Genomic DNA, 23,894 nt, shown 5'->3' with positions numbered 1-23,894 from the left:
TCGTTGCAGCTGCATTTGTTGTTGTTTTTACTGCCCCCGTTATTGTTGTTAATGCACTTAGTCGGAGCTTTGTTCGAATTCGCCATAATTGTGTTTCCCCCGTCGGCAAATTGCAGTGGTTGCCTGCGAAAAGAGAGGGAAATTATTTCGATTCTCATTAAAAGTTTGCAATAAATTTATTTTGATTTTGAAGTGGAATTTTTCTTTACAACTAGTTCATACTTTTTGTGTAGTTTTGTGTCTTAAGGTTTGTTGCCTATATTCTGGAGTAAATTGCGTTAAAAGGAACTAACTATTATGAAACCAAGATTTAAATCATCAAGAATAAAAGGCTTAATATTTTTACACCAATAGGTAAATTTAACCCAAGTATATCATTGTCAATTCTGCAAAAACAGGCGATACATCGTTCTTTCTTTTGGTTTGAATATACTTTTTCCAATTTCGTGCAGGTTAAAGGTGACAGCTTTCTTTAATTTCCAATCCAGACACCTGTCATCTTGATTTATTTAAAGCCTTCGTCAGGCTTCGCAACAGAAACAACTTGCCTGCCCCGCAAGCCATGGAACTTTCCGACTCCCCGACATTTTCATTAAAAAATACTCGCACAAATAAAATAAATTAAAATTTCAAATTAGTTCAAAAGTTCAGATAGCACACGCACACACACAGAAGCATTCGACAGACAAACACACAGACGGAGCATGAAAGCAGACATTTTCAGTCTGTCACGCACGCGCTTCCGCTGACGTTTCACTTGTTTGCTGGTGTGGGTGTTCCCAAAGTGTTACTGTGTGTGTGTTCCTTGGTGTGTTCATGCTCGTTTTGGCTTCGGCCCACACTGAACGAAATAATTCCTGGAAATAGCAGAATTATACCATTTGCACTTCGCCTTTTGCAAGTTAATCACGAGGTGTTTCAGATGTTCTAAGTTATTGTTTGGCAAGTGGAATAAAAATATAGTTTTTATCAACAAATAACGCACTCAGAATTTAGGATATCTAATTTCCTTAAATATGATACACCCAGGAGTTTAAGAGTTTAGGCTTAGGCATAAAATGTACAAATACAATAGAGAAAATAAAAGCTTATTGGGGTAATTAAAATCCCTTAAGCTGTTATACCTAGTTTCAAAATGTCTACGTTTGTACAAACAGAAATAGGTATAAAATGTCATTATATAATATGTAATATGTATGTGTTAATTTTTTATTTTTGAGCAAATTTAAATATTTCAGTATTTTATCGTCTATACTTTTAGGTAAGTAGCTAAAACTGAGCGGAAAATTGTACAAACATGAAAAAAAATCTTTAATTTAATCATTGATTCCACTCTTCAAAAATCAGGACTCATTAAAATATTACCATTTTCTAAAGACAGCTTTAAAGAACTGAAGCAGTGCTGCATTTTCAGCATCGAAATACATATCTCAAAATGAAATTTCCTAAAGAAATTTTTTTTCTTTTTTTGCGGAAAGAGTTTTTTTTTAAATATAAATCCTTCTGTGGACTTTTGATGCTTGTATTGATTTTTCTGCGCATATAATGCCCCGGGAATTCAAAGGTATGCAGAGAGGAAGCGGAAATAACACACCCTGAATAATTTAGGACTAGATTTTTGAGCTACTCTTGCTGCTATAAAAACCGAATAGCCATAAAATTGATTTGACTGAGTAAATATTTTGTAGGCTTTCATATCGCGTTCCCTATTGGGCGGCCCAACTCGTTCTGACTTTGTTTACTTTCTCCTAGATTGGTTTATGTGATAAGCCACCCCTCTCAACTAAACACGGCCCCAATTTAGAGCAATTTAAAGCGTAAAGTTCAGACTGGCTCAGTCTATTCCTGGAGCACCTTTTCTTCCGGCTCAGCCCCCTGCAATTTGATGCTTGATTACCTGCGTAACGCATTCGTGCGGCAATATTTCAATTCATCAACATGACAGTCTAAACTTTCACTTATATATTAAAAATATGCTTCGTTGGGGCCTACACCTTCTGGCAGGTCCTGGGACATTGTCATCCGATTGCCCGGAAATGATTGATGCTCCTGTTTTGTTGTCGCAGGGCCAAAATAAATAATCTGCCAAGAGGAACCCGGGATGGCATAGCAACTCAAATTGCCCCAAAATGATATTGCGCCTTTGTTGTGCTCAGTTACTCAGAGTACGCAGTTCAACTGTGGAAGCTTTAATGATGGATGGTGTTTGGATTATGTATTGGGGCAGGATCAAAGACTGTTGCCCCACTTAATAGTGAGTTAAGCCATCGTTGAATTGTTTACGAATATTACAGACAATGAGTCAACAAAGAGATGTTAGGGAACAGGAAAAACGTTTGAGAGTTTAACAGAGCCGCACAAATAATACTTGTCAATACTTTTTTGAAGGCCAAACGTCAACAGCTTTTTTACAAGTATATACTTTCAGTTCTCTTTGTCCTGCGCAATGGTACTGAACTGAAAAACATATTCAAGCAGTTAACGAAAAAGCGATTCTCGAGAAAAATTAAACGTCACAGCAAGCTAGCCCAACCCCTTGACCTTTTATTACTTTTCCGATGGATTATCCAAAATAAAAAAACCTTTCAGAAGGACAGTTAAAGTGCTTGCAACGACAAAATTGCTTTTAATTTTACGGGGTTTTATGAGAAGTGCACTATCGCTGCAACCTTAATTCAAGTTGGGTGGCAGAACTGGCTACAAGGGATAGAATGGCCGGATACGATAAAATAGTAAACAACAGCAGCAATAAACAACATTGACGACGCAACGGTGGCCACATTGCCCCGCGCTTATATAAATAAACATATTAAAAACTTTCAAGGATGCAGAGCATAAAAACGAGGCGGCGGCCCAGCTGGGTGGGTAAAAAATGAGCTTTAATTCTGTATCATAGTTGATAGATCTTGTGCGATGGCATTTCTTTTCTGCGTGGCACGCCTCATTGGCTCCCAGCTCTCCTCCACTTCCTCCCATTTCCTTGTTTACGTTTTGGGTTCCTTTATTTTATTTTTCCTTCCACCATTTCTTTCTTGCCATTTTTTATTGGGCTTGTATCGCCGACGTTCTTCCTGAAGGGCATTATAATTAGGGTACACACACATGCGGACTCCCAATGTGTGTGCGTTTGCTTATGGGCTATTTTTGGTTGACGGCTTTTGGCGTCGATGGTGCGTATACGCAATGTTTTATACTTATTCGCATCGCAGCGACAGTCGCCGGGCATCATCATCCTTGGAAATTTATAACCACTTGTTTTCCCGCTTATTTACATACATATTGACACAGGCCAAACGGCAGTTAGGCTGCTAGAGTGTGTGCGTGTGTGTGTGTGTCTGTATCTGGAGCATCCTTAATACGCATACATATGCATCGGGCCGTGACTTGAGGTCGTAGTTCGGCGGCGGAATCCTCGACGTCTTCTTTGCCAAACTAACAGTGTGCCGAGTGGATTGAGCAGGCTCTCGAGTGGTGGGGGCAAGGGAGGAGAAGAGGGGGGAGGGGAGGGGGTGTGGGGCACTCAGGACAAACACTCACAGACACACACGGCCCACAGGCACGTGAATCAGAAGGGTCTGTTGTTAGGTGTCTGGGGTGTGTGCTTTCGTTATTTATCATATGCTTTGGGTTATGAACGCCTTCTGTTACCACTACACTGAGATTCGATGAAACGAAAACCACAGTTCCTTTAAATAGGCTTTCAGAAATCCATTAGAAAGGCATTTTTCAAATAAAATTAAATTAAATGTTTTATGCAGGACTGCAAATAAACACCAAACATTTTGTAACAATCAAATGCATTTTCCTGTGTTACTGTTTAAACTAGATTTATAATACCTTTGTATAATTATTTTTACTTAATTTATTTATGCCTAATGGTTATTTTGAAAATAGGTTTTCGAATTAAATCGGAACCGCGGGTTTAAATTCGCACTGTAGTTCACGGCAGCGCCGTCTTGATATGTTTACGCCAGAAAAGATTCCATAAATTGTCATGAATTTGCTTTCGGCTATGTACGCCCGCCCGCCCAACGTCTTTGTTTACTATTTTTGTTGTTTTCCTCTTAGTTTTTGTGGCTGCTCGTTGAAGTAAATTTATATGAACCACGGGCAGTGTTGCGAGCGAGTATAATAACTCAATCATGCGGTTTTCCTGTTTTTTTTATAATAAAAATAATTGTGGAAAAACATTAATTGGATATTATTTTTAAGGGCAGAATTTGTTGTAGTTTTTTGGATAAGCAATTAACAGAAATTTCCAATGTAACATGGAAATTTTATATAACAAAGATTCAAAGAACCAAGTCTTCTGTTTCGAACATAAACTGATTTTCGTGCGAATTCAGTTTTCTGCGAATTAACATAGAAGAGCGTTTCATGCCAACCTAAATCTTTATCGAACCAGTGACCCTTTTGAACTCCAGCGCTAATTTCAATTTAAATTACTGCTGCTTCCCCAAAAAGTTTGGAGCGTTAAGTGCGGCTAACCGAACTGTCGCTGCCGGTGGCAACTCTGCGGTTTGGGGATGCTGGAGGTGGGCTTTCTGTTTGTTTCCGAATTTAGTTTGAGTCTGAGTCCCGGTCTTGGGTTGCAGTTGGATTGTGCAACGATCCGACTTGAGGCGCTGGCTAATGGAAAGAAAACATGGAATCGTTTTCATCTGGGCCCTGTTTGCCTTCACAGCTGAATAGAAGACGTTTGCGGAAAGTCGGCAGCAACCCTTAAAGTAAACATTTTTAAACGTGAGTCTAGTTTGGTTTAACAGCCCCCATTAGGTTTAAATTTATTATTGAGAAGGTTTATTTCGATAGGACCAACTGCGTTGACTTTGAAGAGCGTAAAACTGATACAAAATCTGGAAATTTAAGAAAATCAACGTTGCCGAATCTAAGGAAAAAGTAAGGAAATGCTGATAATTTAGAGATACAAATTTGTTTGTTGTCTTATACAGGGTGACCCAAATGTTCGGAGAGGGTTTGGTGGTAGGGTGACGCATTACAATAACGGTGAATGGGAATTCAATGCAATGGCTTCGATACAACTTTGTTTATCGTCTTATACAGGGTGACCCAAATGTTCGGAGAGGGTTTGGTGATGGCGCCACTTGCCACAACTCTGTGGCAACCTCGTATGGTTGCAGCGCTAAAAAAAGCCTGGCAACCTCCATGGAAGAACAGAGAGATGGCAACGACGAGCTTTGATCGGTTGAGTTTTAAGAAGCGAGATAAAGCGAAGCGAGCCTTACTAATTATCTAAGTTTAATGTATTCCTATTACCAATAAACTTTAATGGCAAATAGGTATACTTCGCCATAACTCCAAAGACTCGTTAGTAATTCGAGTAATTTTTGGCCAAAGAGTAGTATCGAATAAGGTGACATCAAGTGTCAAGCTGTCATCAAAAGTTTTATCCCGAGATTCAAAAAATGCCAGAGCAATAAAGGATCGCATAATAAATTCCTATTTTATCTAGTTTTGAAAACCATAAACAAAAACTGTTTGTACCAATTACAATGGTTTTTATGTATGAAAAGACTTTTGGAATACTTTATATGTACAGAAAGTATTTTATTAAATTTTGACCAAATGTGCGAGGAAAAAAATCTTAAAGTTGAAAATAACATTTTCCGGAATTTCTGTCCAAGTTTAGTCAACTACCCTTAAATAAGGAGCCAAGGCCAAATGGAAACACATTTTTAAGGGCTTTAACGGCTATTGCCGCACATATCTTTGCCGAACCAAAAACTTTTAATTGTGCTGGTCTGCGTATCGCTCTGATTGCAATCTGTGGCTCGAGTTCGAGTTTGGTTATTGTGGCGAATATTTTTCGAAATTCATGTGCCGAAACTTACATAAGAATTCAACCGGAAGGATGCCTCTGATCCGTGATTCTCCTTTTAGCTATCGAACAGTGGGGAGAGTCACGATTCCTCCAATCGACATAAACACTTGCAGTTACAAACTTGTTTAGAGTTGTAGTTTCACTTCCAAGACTATTAAATTCTATTTTAAGTAAATGAAATGCTTTGTATGGAAACCTTTTTCCTATTGGACCAACATCGGATTCCAATTCTTTAATGATGCATACATAAATAAATTTCGCTTTTCTTGTGCTCTAAGTGCAATTCGTCACATCGTAGGCAAACTTGACATTCAAAAAACAATGTGTTGCAGACCTACTAAAGTTAATATTGCCAAAAACAAAAATAAAGATTTTTTTCATATGCCTTTAGACATAATACATGTTGAAGTTATGCTAATTTCACAACACAAATGCAACGCACTTTCGAATTTCGTATCCGCTTAACCCAGTGTGCGCCGTGTGGGCCTCGCGAATTTGTCCCGCTTTTTCGGTTGGTTCTGTTTTTTAGCCACGCCGGCAGTTATTCATGTCAGGTTCAGTGGAAGGGGAAGCGGGTTGCGGAGGAACGGGGTGGGGGAGGAGAGGAGGATTGGGCGTGTGACACATGTAACGCTTGCAGCGTGGCACAAACATTTTCAACATTCGTGGTCTTTTATCTTTTTGGTTGTTCTTGTTGTTGCGTGTGTATTTTTTGTGGGTTTTTTCAACAGTTGTGCGAAAAAAGTTGTTATTTTTTGCTACTTTTTAGCAAACGAAACGTAAACTAAAAAAAAAGACCATGTGATTTTACTATAGGCTGTAAATTTTAGGGTAACCATTGTTAAGATAAGGGAAGTAAGAAGACATTTTCAAACTGAGCCGTAAAAAACTGATGTTAACACATTGAAAGTATTAAATTGTTTTTTTTGGCAACTGATTCAGTTTTTCATACGCATTTTATTAATATAGTTTAAAGTTAACCACCTTTTTTTGTCGGTAGTTGTCTTAAATTATATGTAAACATCATCTTGTGTCGAAAAAGCTTAATCTTTCAACTGTAACCAAATACAGATCGTTTAAAATTCACCTTTTGGTTAGGCATCAAATTTCAGACTAATTTTTCCTTATTTTTATTTTTTTAATTTTTCGTACTTCAACCAAACTTCTTCGAACTTCTAGTTTATCTGAGGGGCAGGTAAAAAAATAATACCGTCGAAAAGTGTTTGACAGCTATGTTAGTTGAAAAACATATCGACGCATCTCCGCGAAAGTATCGTATGTCGCTCTTTTTCGAAATTGAGATTTTAATGCAAAATTGTTAGGCACCTAATGTCTCACTACCCTGTGAAATATTATAACTGAAAGCCCTATAGTTCCGATAAAAATTAAGTTTCAATTTTATCGTATGTTACAATGTACGCGCAATTTTATCGTATGTCCATACAAATTTTTTTTCATTTGCATGGAAATACTGCAATCGCACAAAAATACCGAAATACGAAAATAAAGAAAAGCTTCTCCTGTAAAATTTGATTTTTCAACATACGATACATTCGCGGAAATGCGTCGATATGATCACAAGGCTTGAAAATGAAATCGTATTAAAAGATAGTTGTGAGCTAAATGATGACTATCCTTTTTTAACTGCGGCAGCAATCAATGTGCGTAGTTCTAGTTGTATTTGCTGTTTCTTTTTCGGATGGTTGTCTTTTGTTTATTACCGTTACAGCCGCTGGTCGCGTGCTTGTGTGCGAAAATGAGTGAGTTTGTGTGTGCGGTTTATTTCTTCCTTCCGTGTCGCTTTTTGTTTGTGCAAAAATTAGTCGCAAGCGGCAAGGAAAAACATAACCTTGGGGGCGTCTGCAGAAAATTCGCAACACGAACGAAATGTTTCTTCACATTTGAGCTGGAAAAGTTGATTTTCTTTCTTTCGTTTGTTGTTGTTGACTTGCCTTTGAGTGTCGTAATTGTAGGCACGAGAAAAGTTTTGCCGTTAGTTTGTTACTAGGTACCTTTTTTTTTGATTCGTTGCTTGTTCTTTGATTGCCGTAAATGCCAATTGACATTAATGAGAATTGTTTGCATAGCCTTGACTCGAACCAATTGCAAACATGTGTAAGTCTGACGTGAATTCCAAGGATAGATTTGTGAATTAAGGACCTTAGGGCAAAAACACTCTTGTACCGATTTTTAACTTTTTTGGGTGTAGACATACATTTCTTCCTGCTTCGTTTTTATTTCGGATTTCAAACTTTATTTTCACTTGCAGCTTGAGCGGTAATTCAATTTGCATGAAGAAAAATACAGCGATGAGAAGAAGATTTAAATTATGCAAATTTAGTTGTGCTTCAAATTCCAACGCATATTTTTATACGAGCTAAGTATGTATGTATGTTCATATGTATGCTAAAAGATCTTTATGTTGCCCTGTTGGCATTCATCATTGAATTTTAACTTAAAATAAAAACATAAGTATATACCTTTGAATTTACAAGTGTACTGAAACCATGCATGATTTAAAGCTTATACAATTTTCCCAAGCTAAGGAATAATTGCAATGTAAAACTGTCAAGCAGAATAATATACATATTGTGCAAAAATAAAATTTCCGTTTTGCCAATATTAATAGTCGATCATTAAAACATTGCTTAATATAATTTTAATTTCGACAACGCTTAGAGGAATGTTGTCAGGGTTGGACCGTTGTCAGGCTTGGGCCATCTCAATATTTTGAATATTCGTTCTAGTACCATCTGTTAGTGGGTGTCTAGAAACTTCTATCGGTCACTCGAAACTTTCCACGTGACTACTTATTTCGGGGTTTAATTTTTCTACGTGTCGTTGTTCTGTGAAAAAAAGTGCTCGAAAAAGTTTTTTTAACCTGGCCGAAAATGTGGAATAACACAAGATTACAACACGTCATCCGCAAAGTGAGCATAAAAATACCTTATATAGTTGTTATATAACAAAATACTATGATATAGTTTCATTGATAGATATAGTTTGGCTATATCATACCATAATAGATTAATACCGCATGTCGTCAGGGTTGGGCCACTTTTGTAGTCAGGCTTGGGCCATCATAATTTTTACATTTTATTCGTGTATTTTCGATTTTTGTTGTAATATTTAAGTTTTTTGTAGCAAAAATATGCAAAATAAATTAAATAGATTTCCTTAAAAAAATATTTTGATGGATTGAAAGAAGATGAATCATTTTTATCGTTTTCTTTAGTATTTCTCGCTACAAACGAAAAACAACTCTGAATAATTTGATAATTTTACTGTAAAATCCCAAATAATTAAATAAATGAACAAAATAATGTCAGATTTACCTGAATTCAATTTTATTCCACCACGTTACGATATTGTCAACGATTTTCTGAAGGTGGCCCAACCCTGACTACATGGCCCAACGCTGACTACATTTTTTTTTTTTTTTCAAACGCCTATAACTTTTTTTGTTTTTGTTTTTTTTATTTTCTTTTTTCGGTGAACACTTTGTCTTGCTTGTACCTTTCCAAAAATGTGTAAACTTATTCTAAATTGTCATTCGTTCAGAACTTATGGACATAGGTCAAAATATGGCCCAACCCTGACAACATTCCCCTACTTATAAAAAAATGTTGTTGCCTTACGGTTTTATTTTAGGAAAGCCTTCTTTTAAAAACACACTCGAGTTTTAAACGGCTTCCTTGGTGTGTAAAGTGCTTTTTTGGTATTCTCGAAGTAAAAAAAATCTACCTTTGGTACTCGCTTTTCAAAATCTAGTTAAATTTTTGCCTTACCGTTTAGTTAAAAAATGTAGTATGTTTTCGGTGCTGTTTAATGTAATAACATGCAGAATAAGTTTAGTTTTTACGGTTTCATGTACATGACACAATTTTGTTTAAGTTTGGCAGCTCATTTCATTAACATAATTTTCGCATAAATTATTTTAAAGTATAAAAACAATGTTGTAGTTTTTTTCTTGTTGGTCGTTGGAAAAACTCGAATTTTTCCTAGCTGATTCTATCGTAGTAAATAAAAGAAATAGTACATTTATCGAATTATCCTTTAGATATTTTTTTGAAATTGGTACTCATCTTCTCCGACGACTTAACTAACTCTGAAAACAAATCCCAGTCGGTATAAGCCACAAACGCATACACAACCAAAGGGGATTTCTCTTTCGGCCCTCTCATTAGTTGGATAACGACTACATGCCCAAAGTTTTGGCCCAGTCCTGAAAATTTATGCAGCCGAAATTGTTTGTTTGTCTGTTGTGCGTGGCGTGCGCATAAATTTTCGGGGAGGAGAGTCTAAGGCCGTCTTTTCTCCGACCATAAACACTTCGCTATTTCACTTTAGATCCACAAAATATTCCCACATTCTCACTTGCTGTTGGAAAAAATTTAATTATGCGCACGCAACAAATTGTTTTTCCTTCCCTTGGCTGGTTTCCATTTTTCTTGGTTGTTTCCGCGTTTTTGTGCCTGTTTCAATTGTTATTAGAGTTTCCTTCTCGACCTTTGGGCAATTTTATTGCACTTTGTACATCTACTGGGCACCCTTTTAATGACTTTTTGTGTGAAAGTCACAAACCTTTTTCCGAGGGTATCTTAAACCTTTTTAATGCATTGTGGTCTTGGCACAGAGCTGTTGTTTTTGAAATTAGTTATATGCGGCGAAAAGTGTCAACCCTGCTGCCCTTCGCCAATTGCGTTAATTGAATTTTCAGTGAAGTCTACAGTGAATGTCCCCTAGTCCAACTTCTTATTTCTTCGTCACTTTGTGGCGTTTTCTTAATTTACGGGCCAAGAACTCCTTCGGCTTACTTCGGGGATGGCTTACTGCGGCAATCTGCCCGTCAACTAATTTCATTTAGCTCCGCTTGCGTGTGTGTTGAGTCCCTGCCTTTGGGCCATCTCAGTCGGATTAGGCCAAAGACACATGGGACAGTTTTCGGTCATGTTTTGAGGTCACATGGGCGTAATGAAAAGCTTGTGGATAATGTTCAGTAAGAAGAGATTTTTGGCACAAGACACTTTCGAACTCTATTCGTTACTATCCATAAGGCTGAAAAATTGTCCCGGCTGCTCACAAATATATTTTAGAAGCTATATCCCTCAAACAACTTCTAACAGAAAGGGGAAACGACTGACGTTCTTCTTCTGTAATAATATTATTTTCAACTTAATTTAATTGCTGTGGTGTTGAAAAGTATCCGGGAAAATTGTTACTATTTCTTAAGTGTTTCTGCACAGCTGCGGTTGGCCCACATTTCTCTCTTGCTTTTCTAATTGAAAAACCGCCAAACTGTGCGTTTAAATTGTTGGGAAACTTGTTGTTCCCCTCTCAAAACAAAAAGGCTTAAACGCAATAAAAATGTTTGCCTCTGCAGTTTGCAGTTTGCAGTTGGTGCTGCCAAACATTTAGGCCACGTGCACTGTGTCCACTTGCCTCATTTGCATTCCGAATGGAAGTGACGGAACTGTCGCACATTTCCGGCCAACGTGTTGAAACTTTTAATTCCGGCATGCGGAGTTCCTGGAGGTGGAGTGAGCAAGCCATAATCACGTTGAACGTGCTTTAATGAATTAATTTGAGTGCGACATTGACAAATTACAGGCGACAATAAAGGTCAAGTGAATGTGGTGGCTCTGTTTGGTTTAAGCTGAGTGAACAGATTTCGACTGGGAGACAACGTCAAGTGTTTTTCCAGCGACAGCGGTCCCAATGAATTGTTTTTTGGCCGAAACCAGCATGGCAGCTAGCCAAGTATGTTGGCCGAAAGGAGGAGGACTCTTTGCAGATAGAGAGATTCGGAGATACTTCACCAACCGCATTTGCAGATTACAAAGTGTGTGACAAGTTTATGACTTTTTGGCGGCACTCAGGCTTAGTCTTCTGCCTTTGCGCCAGAAACTCAGGAGGACCTCCCCTCGTGCCAACTCGTTTGTCATGGGCCGACGCCCCATTAATATTTTTCCTGCCCGACATGTCGGTTTCCTCTTGTGGCTTCCCATCGTTTTAATGAGTTCATTGAACTCGCATGCGTGACTTTAATTATGCGGGAAAAGCACTCATTCAAGGCTGACACGGTAAGTTATGGCTTTCAGAGCCGAGAGCCTTTAAACAAAGTTGAAAATGAGTTTGGTTTTTAATTATCTGAAAGGCCTAACTGTGAAGTTTCAGTTTTCAAAATTGGCACCGAATAAAAACATACTTTTTTAGTCCGCTTTATGCTTTATTGAAGATCCTCTTCCTTCATGCTCTCTCGTGAGAGTGAGCATAGTGTTGTATAATACTTAAATCTAATATTGCACAGTGTTGCTTAGGACTAACTTACTACTACACCTTGAACAATGTATGTACATTTATTTTCAATCATGTAAAGCCTTCACTCAAACTTTTGTTTTATTATGCTGCCTACATGCATCAAAGAAAGCTTAATTCCAGCCCCCTTGCTTTTATATAACTTTATTCGACGCTGACCTCACATTTCCTATTCGGATTCCACATATCTCTTTCAAGTTGGCTCGCATTAGCCAACTCGACTAGGAAATCCCTTTTCGGCACTTTCGCAGGCCCAAACGTCACGCTTTCGAGCCAGGCAAGCTCTCCTTTTAACCCTTTCACTTTCGGCTAACACGCTCTTTGGGGGTTTTCCCTTGTCAGCCAAAAACAAATTTTCTTCTGTTCCAAGGGGAGCCAAAAACAAAGAAAAGAAAAGTATATTCGGGAAAAGGCCAAGCCGTTCCCTACGATATTTTAAAGACATCCTGCTCCCTTTCCATCGTGTTTTCTTCAATTTACGTGTTCATTCATTGCTCTGGCGCTTTGCTTATTCCGAGTCTAGATTTTCCACTTGCCACTCGACTGTTTTACATTACGTAGTGTCTGGAAAATTGCGCCCCGACTCGAGTTGTCTTTTTCTTCGCCCTGACTTTGATTCTGGTCTTTGTTTACAGTTCGGTGGAATTAAACTTTTGTCTTTATGCTTTTCCTGGTCTTATCCAGCTCCTTTTCACTGCTCCCCGTTTGACTTAATGCTTGCGACTGCAACTCTGATTCTTGAAATTTTTAATTAAAGGCATTTATTTGCGGACATTTATTTGTGTTGACTCAAAAGCAGCGGCATCAGCGCACCCAACCTTCTGGGTATCCGCTAATTAGGCGCATTTAATGTCATCGTCAGCGCCAAGTCCCTGCCGCTTTTCCCGCACACCTCCCCGGGTTGGGGCCACCTCAATTCGCGTGCTGGAAATAACTGACCACGATTGGCGGGCTGGCTGACAAGCCAGCCTTTCATCGGCCACGAACAGCCGGAGTCAAAATATTAGCTTTTGAGGAACTTAAAAAGTTGTAATACTGCTTTTAGGTACATTTTTCAAACCAAAAACAAAGAAAATCGATTCATTACTGTTTAAAGAATTGACTTTTAAAAACTATGTGTAATCTGCTGTAGTAGGATGTTTACCTACAAGGCCCACTGTAACATAGAATAAGAATAAGAGATAGAGCCAAAGATGTATAGTCATCTCCCTCGTTCTCATAACATAGAATAGAATAAGTTTAAGTTTAAGATCATTGTATTGCGAGCTCGCTCATGCGGCTGAACGAGGAGAAGAAGGAAGAGAGAAAAAGGCACTTAGTGCCTGGCGATTGAAAGGAGCGGTTGCTTATAGAATATAATAAAGTTATTGAAATTAAAGCACAACTTCGTAATTATTTAACTACTACACTGCTTAGGTCTATTATTTCGACATCGACTGTATACCCTTATGTACAATTAAGAGTCTGCTGGATGCCTGGCACCTGCCAGGACTGCATAAATCACGGACTGGACTCCATTAATTTATTCTTTGCTCCGGAACTAATTTTACTGAAGGTTGGTAATTGCTCCAGGAGGGAAAACGAAATTCAAGAATGGTTTGCGGTAGTCGTAATCATAACTAGTGCTTATTAAATCAATGACTGCTGAAACTAACTGCATAGGAAGAATTGTTTTGAACAGTTTTGGTACAAATAACACGCTTTACAATAGGGTCCGATGTTTTCATTTAATTTTAAAACACAACTTTCCATCACTGACCGTAAACCCATCTATCTCTTAATGAAAGCCTTTTACACGCAATTTTAAAATTTAAATGTTTTTTTTTTTGGTTAATTAAAGCAATTGATTTAAGTGCCATATACTCGTAAATGCATATAGATTTAACTTTTTGTTGCGACAAAATCGCTCGTCATTTGTGCAGACTACAAAATTTCCAACGGCATTTGGGTATTATTATTATGCAACCACAGAGAACTAAAGTCCGTATGCGAATGTGCCATAAACCACATGATTTTTATACCCTTGCAGAGCAAAAGGGTATTATAATTTCAGTCAGAAGTTTGCAACGCAGTGAAGGAGACACCTCAGACCCCATAAAGTATATATATTCTTGATCAGCATCACGAGCAGAATCGAAATATGTATGTACGTCTGTCCGTCTGTCCGTCTGTCCGTCTGTCCGTCTGTCCGTCTGTCCGTTTCCGCGCAAACTAGTCTCTCAGTTTTAAAGCTATCGTGCTGAAACTTTCCCAAAAGTTGTGTAGTTGTTGCACGCAGTATATAAGTCGGAACGAGCCGGATCGGCCGACTATATCGGATAGCTCCAATACAAGAGAATGAAATAAAAAATTCTCACTCTGTTGTTTTTCATCAGATCGACTTGAATTCTTCAAGATGGCGTTTTCTAACTGTTATTGAACTTCGGATTAAATTTGATCAAAATCGGATAACTCTATCATATAGCTGCCATAGGAGAGATCGAAAATTATATATAGAATTAATGGAAATAAATTGATAATATCGTTGTTTTTCATCAGACAAGTATGATTTTTGGAATATAGAGTGTTCTTACGACTCTTGAATTACGAGTTAAATTTGATCAAAATCGGACAACTATATCGTATAGCTCCCATATGATCTATAGTCAAAAATATGGAAAATGAATAGAAAAATCGTCTTAGCTTCGATGTTGTCTAGCCTTTATGCGTTTTGTTCGACATATTTGATGACTGCAAGGGTATATAAGCTTCGGCTTGCCGAAGCTAGCTTCCTTTCTTGTTTAATTTCAATTACAAGTTTTCGGGCGGGTATTCATATATCATAGCCGCCGCATAAACTTATTAAGGGCATTGTCGGCTCATTGCCTCTGGATTTCGTGTGGCCTGATTAGTCGCTTAATTATTTCAAGTAATTACCATCATTTGCTTGGATAATTGATCCAAGGACGTGGCCAAAATGTTGCCTTTGTTCCCTTGTGTGCGGAATAAATTTGCCGATTAAGCTGCAATGGCGTATACCACAAACGGCGTGGTTTATCATTACGCATAACAAATTCGAAATAAATTGGAATATTGGTGGGGGTGTGGCAGGCTGCAGCCATAAACACTTAGCCTTTGGCTGTTGCTGCAGCAATCCTTTACGATTTGCAGTCCGTCCGGGGAAGGGCGTGTGCGAGTGGGCGTGGCAGGACATTAAATCATATTTGACATGATAAATTAGCAATGGGACCAGCGACCAGCAGAGGCGAAAACAAAGGGTGCCGACAAACAAGTTTGTCTCCTCGAATAAATGCAGGAAGGCGAAAAACAAAGGAAGATGCCGCCAACGTTCTGCCCACGAATTTATATCCCTTCTCTGCTTTCCCTCCACATTTCAACTAGGACTCCATTAGAATTTGAATTTGTTGATGTTTTTGTTTTGCTCACCACCCTCGATTTCCACATTTAAAGAGTGTTTTTGTTTTAAAAATACTGTTTTGCTTCCGTTCCACTTTTCCCAGTTTTTCCCATTTCCAACTGGTGTCTTCTGTTCGCAGCTCAGGCATTCGTGTGTGCGCCCCTTTCAGTTCCTATTTTTCTCAGTTTTCAATTCCATTCAGCTTTTCTTAATACGGCATTAAAGCAGATCGCAGTGCAACTGAGTGCGTATGTGTGTGTGTGTATGAGAAGTAAACAAATGTGCTCGGAAATACAATGCGTGGAAGCGAATTAGATGCAGCTGAGTGTCGAATGTGAAACGGATATGTGGGTCAGCGAAAAGCAAACAATTTTCGATTTTTCGCCCTCCTTTGACTGGTTGAAGTCAACTTTTTAGTTGAGAACCGCAAGGCAAACAAATGTATATAGCAGTTTTAAAATAAATATCAACAAACCTTGAAAGCTATGTAAAAAATTGTATATATAAAAAAATGGTTCTATTATACCACACCATAATCGATTTTCACGTCTGTAAACAAAAATAATCATCCAAATATATGCACGATACCATTCTCCGATCGCAAACCACATTTATTATCGTATGAAAAGGCATTGGCTTTCGCAAAAAAGTTAAAACTAATAAATATTATATGTATTAAGTGCTGATAAACCATTTAACATCGTTATGTTTTTCTCTTAACATCCGAACCCTCCCAAAATGTGTTTGCCCAAAAAATAACTAAATATTAAATCCCATAAAAAGCGTCGGCATCGGAAACGTAAAGAGAAAGCGTTGTGCGTTGGCAGCTTATAAAGCATATTACACAAGTTTTTCAGTTTTTTTTTGCAGCAGGAAAGGCGGAGGTGAAAGCCCCAAAAATATACAACTTTTTATCAGAAAAATATACGGAAAAACGTTGAAAAACAGGGAGAAAGACGAAAAATTAACATAAACTCTTTGCAAAGCTGCTTAGGTCAAATAAAAGGCGACCAACCTGAATGGGTTGGGTCACGCCCATCATTTCATTTATATTCCACTGGGGTTTAAAATTTTACTAACGAGTCTTGTAAAATATAACCGTAAACAGAAGAGATTTTCACAGTGGTTTACTATAACATCCATGTTCCGATATTTTCAACTAGTGGGTGCTTATGAAAACATAATATTCAGAGAAAGATAACCATGAATTCTCGTAGTAACAACATATAGCAGCAGGCCAAGGTATTAAAAAAAAGTAATAAATATTCAACACATTTTTATATAAATCTTTGTAAATTACCACAAAATCACAAAAGGTATCCTTTTACTGTTCTGAAATGGTTACTTCTTCTCCCAGTGAATTACCTTTTAGGAAGGAAGCTTTGTTATTAAGGTCAAACACGATTTATTCGCTTTATTCCATTCTTTTACCACCAAGCCGAATTTTTAATATATCAGAAGATGAACAAAAGAGAGGTGAAATATTTATTTAATTATTCCAACCAAACAAAGTTAGTTTTATCACGATTTGAACGAATAAAAATCAATATGTTTAATTTTACCTTGCATTCATATATTTAAAAAAAAGTTAAAGTTTTGAAAAAGGTAAATTAATAGTATATGGGATGATATTTAAAACCAGGGCCAAAAACTGCTCCAAATTGTAAGGAACTTTTTTCAAGATGCAGCCTAAAAGTTTCCCAAAAGAGTTCTATCTACTATAAATAACTCTCGCCCATTAACTCCATTTTCTCGTGTCTATTAAAGCCAGAACTATATCCATCTGTCCGAATAAACAGTCGAATAAACTTGTCGTAAAGATAAATCGGTTTTCTTAACGCCTGCAATTTATGTCAAGGAGAAACAATAACAGAGTCCTTTTGTGCACAGCAATTCGATATAAAGCTTCAATTATTGAATCAGCTGTTTATGTTTTCATCATCTTCATCTGGTTATCGAGCCAGGATATAAGTTATACCTGTAAATTAAGCAAGGCAAACATTTTTGTACTTTGTTTAAGCACTTGCCAAAACCAGGACTTAAAAGAAAGTGCAAACAGAGCGTAACTTCGAATGTCTTTTCCTCATGCAAGATTGTGGCAATGAGTAAATATTTAAGCCAAGTAATTACACTGTTTTACTTTTATTCACAAATTGTGTAATAACATTCTGCAAGACAAAATAAAACAAGAAAACCTCCATGTGTAATACCTTGCCAATGGGGCTTTGCTCAAGTGGGAACTTTTGGGGCCCAGAGTGCTCCTGCATTCCTTGGGGAGCAGCCATGCAAATGGTGTAGTTGGAGCCATAAGGCGGAAGTTGTAAAGACTGCGAGCACAATCGTCGCACTTGGCTTTTTGACAGCCTCTCGTAAAGCGCTCCAAGTTGAGGGCCCCACCAAAATATTCCTGCAAAATATGTCCTTCCAAAGGACTTTTTGTCTGGAATAGGCCTTGTATACATACTTATGGCAAAGTATTTGTGTATGTATTCGGATTTATGTCGCGTATGCGACGACTTGCAAAGTTTGGCAACAAGAAGACAGCTCACGGAGGGGACCAGATACTGGGACAGCTTATGTTGCTCCGAGAAGTTGGGGGTACTTGACAAGAGTCTGAAAACAAAATTTGAATTCATTTGCGAGATACACTACGTTACTTAATTCAAGCACTTGGCCTTGAAGAGAGAGGATTTGTTACACAAAAGGTTATTCAAAAGAGCTGGACTGTGCTATTTGTCTAAGAGTTAACCCCTAATATTTACGTGATCTTATATAAATAAATCTTTATCAAATACTTTATTACACCTTTCTATCTTCATAGCCTCAAAGCCTTTTTTGACTGCCAAGTGGCATGCAAATGGCAGGTTTTCCGTCCTTAGAAAGTATAGCATATTCTAGGCTTTCCTCCATTGTTTGTCATTCTGAAGAAACTTTATTAGGTTTATCAGTTTCAAAGGCTTCATATTTGTTTTATTAAACCAAAAACGGCTGCCCGACCTTTTCGTGACTCTTACGCTTCAGTTTGGCCAGCAGCTTGACTCGCCTTTTTTAAGCTGTATCGATTTAATTTTATTTTGTCAAGTCAGGGTGGCTACCTCGCGAGCAGTGGAAACTTATTAACAATCAGGTGTATTTTACTAAAACGGATAGCAATCCCTAAGGCAGTGTAATAGGTATGTTTAAAGTGGCGTGAGTTCAAAATATGGAAGGTGCCATTTGTGGAGATTGATTACATTCTGCCAGAACCTCTGTATCTACACAGTTTACAAAGTTTCCTGGAAATAAATTCGTACAAATTCGACATGATTTGGAGTTCCTTGACTTTTCAACCAACAAATCCCTGCTGTCGGACATGGCGTATACGTAACATAAGCTCTAGGCCTACAATTTCAAAGAGTACTCACACAACACGATGAATGCCTAGACGCTTCGCATTGGATACCGGAACTTTAAGCCGCTTTGATGACTGTCGACAGCCGAAAAGGCTTGTCTGGCAGGAGATTGGCCTGATTGAGGTCCTTTGGCCGTCTGCGACACCCACGCACTTTTCCCGAACGCACACACACGCGCTTTTGGAGAGCAGAAAATCGTTTCAACCGGAGGCAATTAAAACGCTTCGACCACCGACTTTCTCCGTGTTCCAGCAAACGCCTTTTGGTAATTTTAAGCTCCTAGTCTCGTATATCCTGGAGCATCTCCTTCGTGGCTGGGACAAGTTTCACTGAAAAATGTAAACGCTCTTTCACTCGGGCTGGCAAATTGCTGAGACGCCTTTGCTCTGCCGCACACAAATATTCGGCAATTAAGTCCGCCAGAAGAGGGAAGGGTCGCTTGGTCGGCACACGGTGCGTATGAGCGATGGCGACCGTGGCGCAACTGATATCGGAATGCCTAAAGAGTACTCGTAATGTAAGCAGGCGTCAGCCGGCTGGCGTGTGCTATTTAATGGCTGCCATGGCGACGGCAAAGTTTAAGGAGCAGGGAAAGGTATTTCCCCCCACTTCCAGCTTTGTTGCTGCCGGTGTTGCGGTTTGTTGTGTGATCTGATCACGTATTAGCCGGGTCAACAACAACAACATTGGTGACACTTTAATGGGCCGACAGGGGGGCATTCTCAAATAAATATTTCGCATTTCGGCGGAAGTCTGGAGAGCTTTTATATTCCTCCAGAGTCATTGTGGACTACTATTGGTCGGTTTCAAAGTCGACTAGCACGTGAGTTGAATTCGTCATTAGGTGAGCGGGATGGAAAACTTAGAGCCCGACTGATCAGCTTTTTAAGAGTTTCACAAAGCCTGCTTTTAGTTTTAGCTTTATAAATACTTCTTTAAGGATGGGTTACGCACCTTAGTTTTCTCAAGTTCAATAAATAATCAATTATGCTGAGGAACGTTATATTTTTTTTATATATATGTAACATTCGTTTAAAAAATATTTTAAAAAACCTAATTTATTATATTTTTTTAGTTGTCTGTTATCACGCACTAGCTAGCTTTCCACTTCTAACACCTTGGAACCACTATGATAAAGAAAGATACACCATGGCCTACTTCAACTTTATATATAGTATCACTCTCTTTCTTTTTGTAAGGCTGCAGGTCCAACTAAGTCACTATTCTACACTGATATTTATTTTAGCATAGCTCGATTCATTTAAATAGCCTTTATTGCATTGGGCATGCTCATTAATTCCGAAACAAGCAAAACAAAGTAGTTGTATTAGGGGGGCCTGGCACGCCTAGAATTTCAGAACTCGCAAAATTAAATCCAGGCCCGCACCGCCTAAGCGGTTCATTCATAAAAACTCTCGCCCGAGCAAATTAAAGCTTTAAACACCGATACACACGACTTGAGAGGAGGTGGATTCTTGCAGAGCTCGCGTTGCCTACTTTTTGGGGCCACAGCAGCCGTAACATAAATCGAAATCAGCGCGCGACTTGCGCTGGAACTTTGGACGATTTTCCTGCGGACACACAACCAGACGCCTCGAGATTTGCACGGGAACTGAAACCGAAATCGAAACGAAACGGAACGAGCCTGATTGGGTCGCAGCAGCCGCCAAATGAAAGAGGCTGAGTTACTTCGTGGCCAACGAAAGTGAAACGTAACGCATACGCAGCGTTGACCCGCTTCCCCACATGGCCGAACGGAGCTTTCTCCCTCCGCGAGCTTTCGGAGCGGGAATTCGGGAGAGCGAGGACTCGGAACAGCTGACTTTTGTTATTGAAACCGCCGCCTTGCCGGGCGGCCTCTCCTTTTTTGTTGTTGTCCTGGGCCGTCCTATTCTTTCGCCAAGCAGTTTGTTTATGCAAAGTTTTGTTTTGGGGATTACCGAGTAATTGATTGCATTACAGCACTATTCGCCGACGACTTCGACTTTTGTCAACATCGCCAAGGTCGCGCAAATCCGATTCGGCAGATATATCACTGCCTAAACCAGCAGATATCGGATGTCCAATGTGGTTAGCGAGACGAGCTTTTATTGGACGGAGTAAACAAATGTGCACTCGGAGGAGGAAATGATAATGAGAAGAGATGGATTATGTAATTAATTATTTAATCATTTAATTAGGACGCATATATTGGCCGGATCTGGAAATGCCAGCACAAGTTATTTAATTAGGTGATTGCAATTTATCACTCTAGAAATTCGAGCCAATATATTAAATTTGTCTTATAGTTCTAATTAGGGACTACTAAAACCAATAGACTTGTATAAAACCAGTTTTATAAATACAAAAATATTATTTTAAATTTATTTTCATACAGTGATTTACTTAGACCTTCATTGAACAAACCATGATGATTTTTGTGAGTCCACTGCTTTTACTGAAAATTACATAGAATAAAATTATCAGTTCCTTCAACAAAGCCACTAAAGGTTGATCATTTTAGAGTGGAATAAGTAGATAAGTCTGCGAACTTGGAGTGCTAAACGTCTGAAGAGTATTAAACCTATAAGATTGGTTCTTATCTGAACATAGACCCTTTATCTGATATCTGAATGGTCCTTCAACTTCCTAGCAATTAGGCAACTAAAAGCTTTCAGAGCGAACGTGAACCGAGGTCTCTTACCACAAGACCAATTTATGAATGGAAGTCCGTGTGTGCACGGGGCTATAGAGCCTAACTGTCTTCCTTCCCGTTCAGTTCCTGCCATTATGTTGATAATTTGATTCTCATTGTCGGACTTGCCCGGCTTTGTACGCTTCATTGACAGCACCCAGAAAATGCCATTATATTCTACTTATTTTTGCGGCCGCTTTGTCGGTTCTTGCATTTAATGGAAATTGAAGTGTGTGTGTAACAAGGAAATATTGTATTGTATATTGTTTGTTATTGATTCTTGCTCTACCTTTTCGACTCCCCAGTTTCATTTGGCAAGCTAAGTAGTTGATTAAAAGTCGTTTAGTTCTAAATAATACAATCAATTTATCTTATTTAGCTTCTAAGCTTAAGTCTGACGCACAAAAAAGTTTCTGTCCAATTGTGGTAATTTAAGAAAAAAGAATTAAATCCAAATTGGATTAAAAAAATATAATTTAATATATTATAATTAATAATATAATTATTAGGGTAACAAATTACAAAACGTTTATGTATTATTAAATCTGTAAGTCTGTTAAAATGAATACCTACAAACCAAACATTTGTAAAACCTTAAGTTGGGCGCTTTCCACAAATTGTAAGCTTTTAGTCGTGACATAAACCATTTACAGTTGTTCGTGTTGTAAAAAAACATAGAAATATTACACGGTCATAGAATTATGTAATAAATAAATAATTAAAAATATTATTTCGGCGGAACAAAAACAGTCTCCCACCGTCAAAACATTTTAACCCTATTTAGGTAAGTACGCTGCAGAAAATTAAATATTTCGATAGCACCAAAAACTAAACTTATTAAAATATTGCTTTCAAAAGCAAACCTGATACCAGAGATATCATGAGAATTTTCTTATTTATATTTTTGTGATAATGTGTGATAATGGATTGCTTAAATTCACTTTTGCCTTTCATGCAAGGAAGATTTATCTTCTAAGGTTCCAAAATTTTTATCAGTTTGAAACTTGAAGCTAAAATCGGCTGTCGTATCTAATTTTTAAAATGCAAGTCCACATTTTATTTGGTCGAATCGGATTTTTTATAACCTGTCCTATTGCCATATTGCCTATCTGATTTCGAACACCAAAGGATAAACAAAAATAGTACCTATATTTACTCGTCGATAGTTCAGAACCAGCATAGGTATGTATATTCTTTATACGAATGGGTCTTTTTTACATGTTCGATATTTACTCTACGACTATCGCCCATAAAAAAGGATCCCATATATTAAGAATGAACATTACTACCTACAAAAAATAATTAGTAATGTCTTCAACATTTTATAATATTATATTTCAAAATTTGTACATTTTTTTAAGTTTTGTTGAAACATATACAAATTTGTTTAGGTCGGAAAATCAAAATTTGTTTCAGACCTGTTATTATCGAACATTTTCGAGTAATCCCTGGTGGCTAGTATTTTTATATAGTATAAGTTTTAATATTTGCTGTTTTGCAAAAATAATCCTTTTTTAATGGTTGATTTATCACTCGTTTTTTCGCTTATCAATCTAACATAATTAAATCATTAATATTTGACATTTTTTTTATTATATGTGTCGCCATTTTTTCCAGTCAAAGTAAGAGAAGTTATAGTAAATGATTTCTGAGGATCGCAGTTCACTCAGCGTAGAATTCGCTTTCTAGCATTGAACCTTTTCTTTACGCATTTTAGTTTTAAACCGTAGTTTTTTTAACCAACAACTTATAATTTATCCCGAAATCCTTCAAAACCAACTCACCCCGAATTATGGCCCATCATATTTGCTTATTTTCCTTGTAACGTTTCCTCCCACTTAAAGAATTTTATTGCTTAACTTTTTGGCACGGAGCCTTTTTGGCTGCCAACTGACCTTTTGAGTGGCGGTGTTTCAGACCTCAACGATGCCCAAAAAGTTTTCACAGGTCAAAGTAAATATTTAGGGTTAGCCCACAACAATATGACAAGTTTTTCAGTAGGTGAAAGAAATTCCATTCGGCCCTCTAACCTTGTTGTCGAAAAACCGGGAAATTATCTTCGGAAAAGGAGTCAAAGAAATTGAGAGTGGGGGCCCAAGCCCCAAACTTTTTAACTCGATCGACCAAGGTGGAAATGCATGAAAATCACTTTAATTTTGCAGATGCGGCTAACCAAAACCACACAATAACCCGAGGGTGAAGCAGCCATCTGCTTCATTACAATTCGTTCAGCCAGTCCCTTATTTTGCGAGATTTCGTTTAAATAAATTG

General features: G+C 37.9%; 1 long non-coding RNA gene across 1 annotated transcript; it reads right to left on the bottom strand.

Moving 5' to 3' along the window:
- Positions 1-37: 37 nt before the first annotated feature.
- Positions 38-20,552, bottom strand: LOC122320745. The gene is made up of 3 exons (XR_006245805.1): positions 20,447-20,552; positions 18,962-19,278; positions 38-123 (listed from the first exon to the last, which is right to left on the bottom strand). It is a non-coding gene; the product is annotated as an uncharacterized LOC122320745 (long non-coding RNA).
- Positions 20,553-23,894: the final 3,342 nt, after the last annotated feature.

Source organism: Drosophila ficusphila, unplaced genomic scaffold, assembly GCF_018152265.1.
Source record: "Drosophila ficusphila isolate 14025-0441.05 unplaced genomic scaffold, ASM1815226v1 contig_791, whole genome shotgun sequence".
Lineage (NCBI taxonomy): Eukaryota > Metazoa > Arthropoda > Insecta > Diptera > Drosophilidae > Drosophila > Drosophila ficusphila.
The sequence above is the reverse complement of the archived record's forward strand: the minus strand, read 5'-3'. Positions and strand labels throughout refer to the sequence as shown.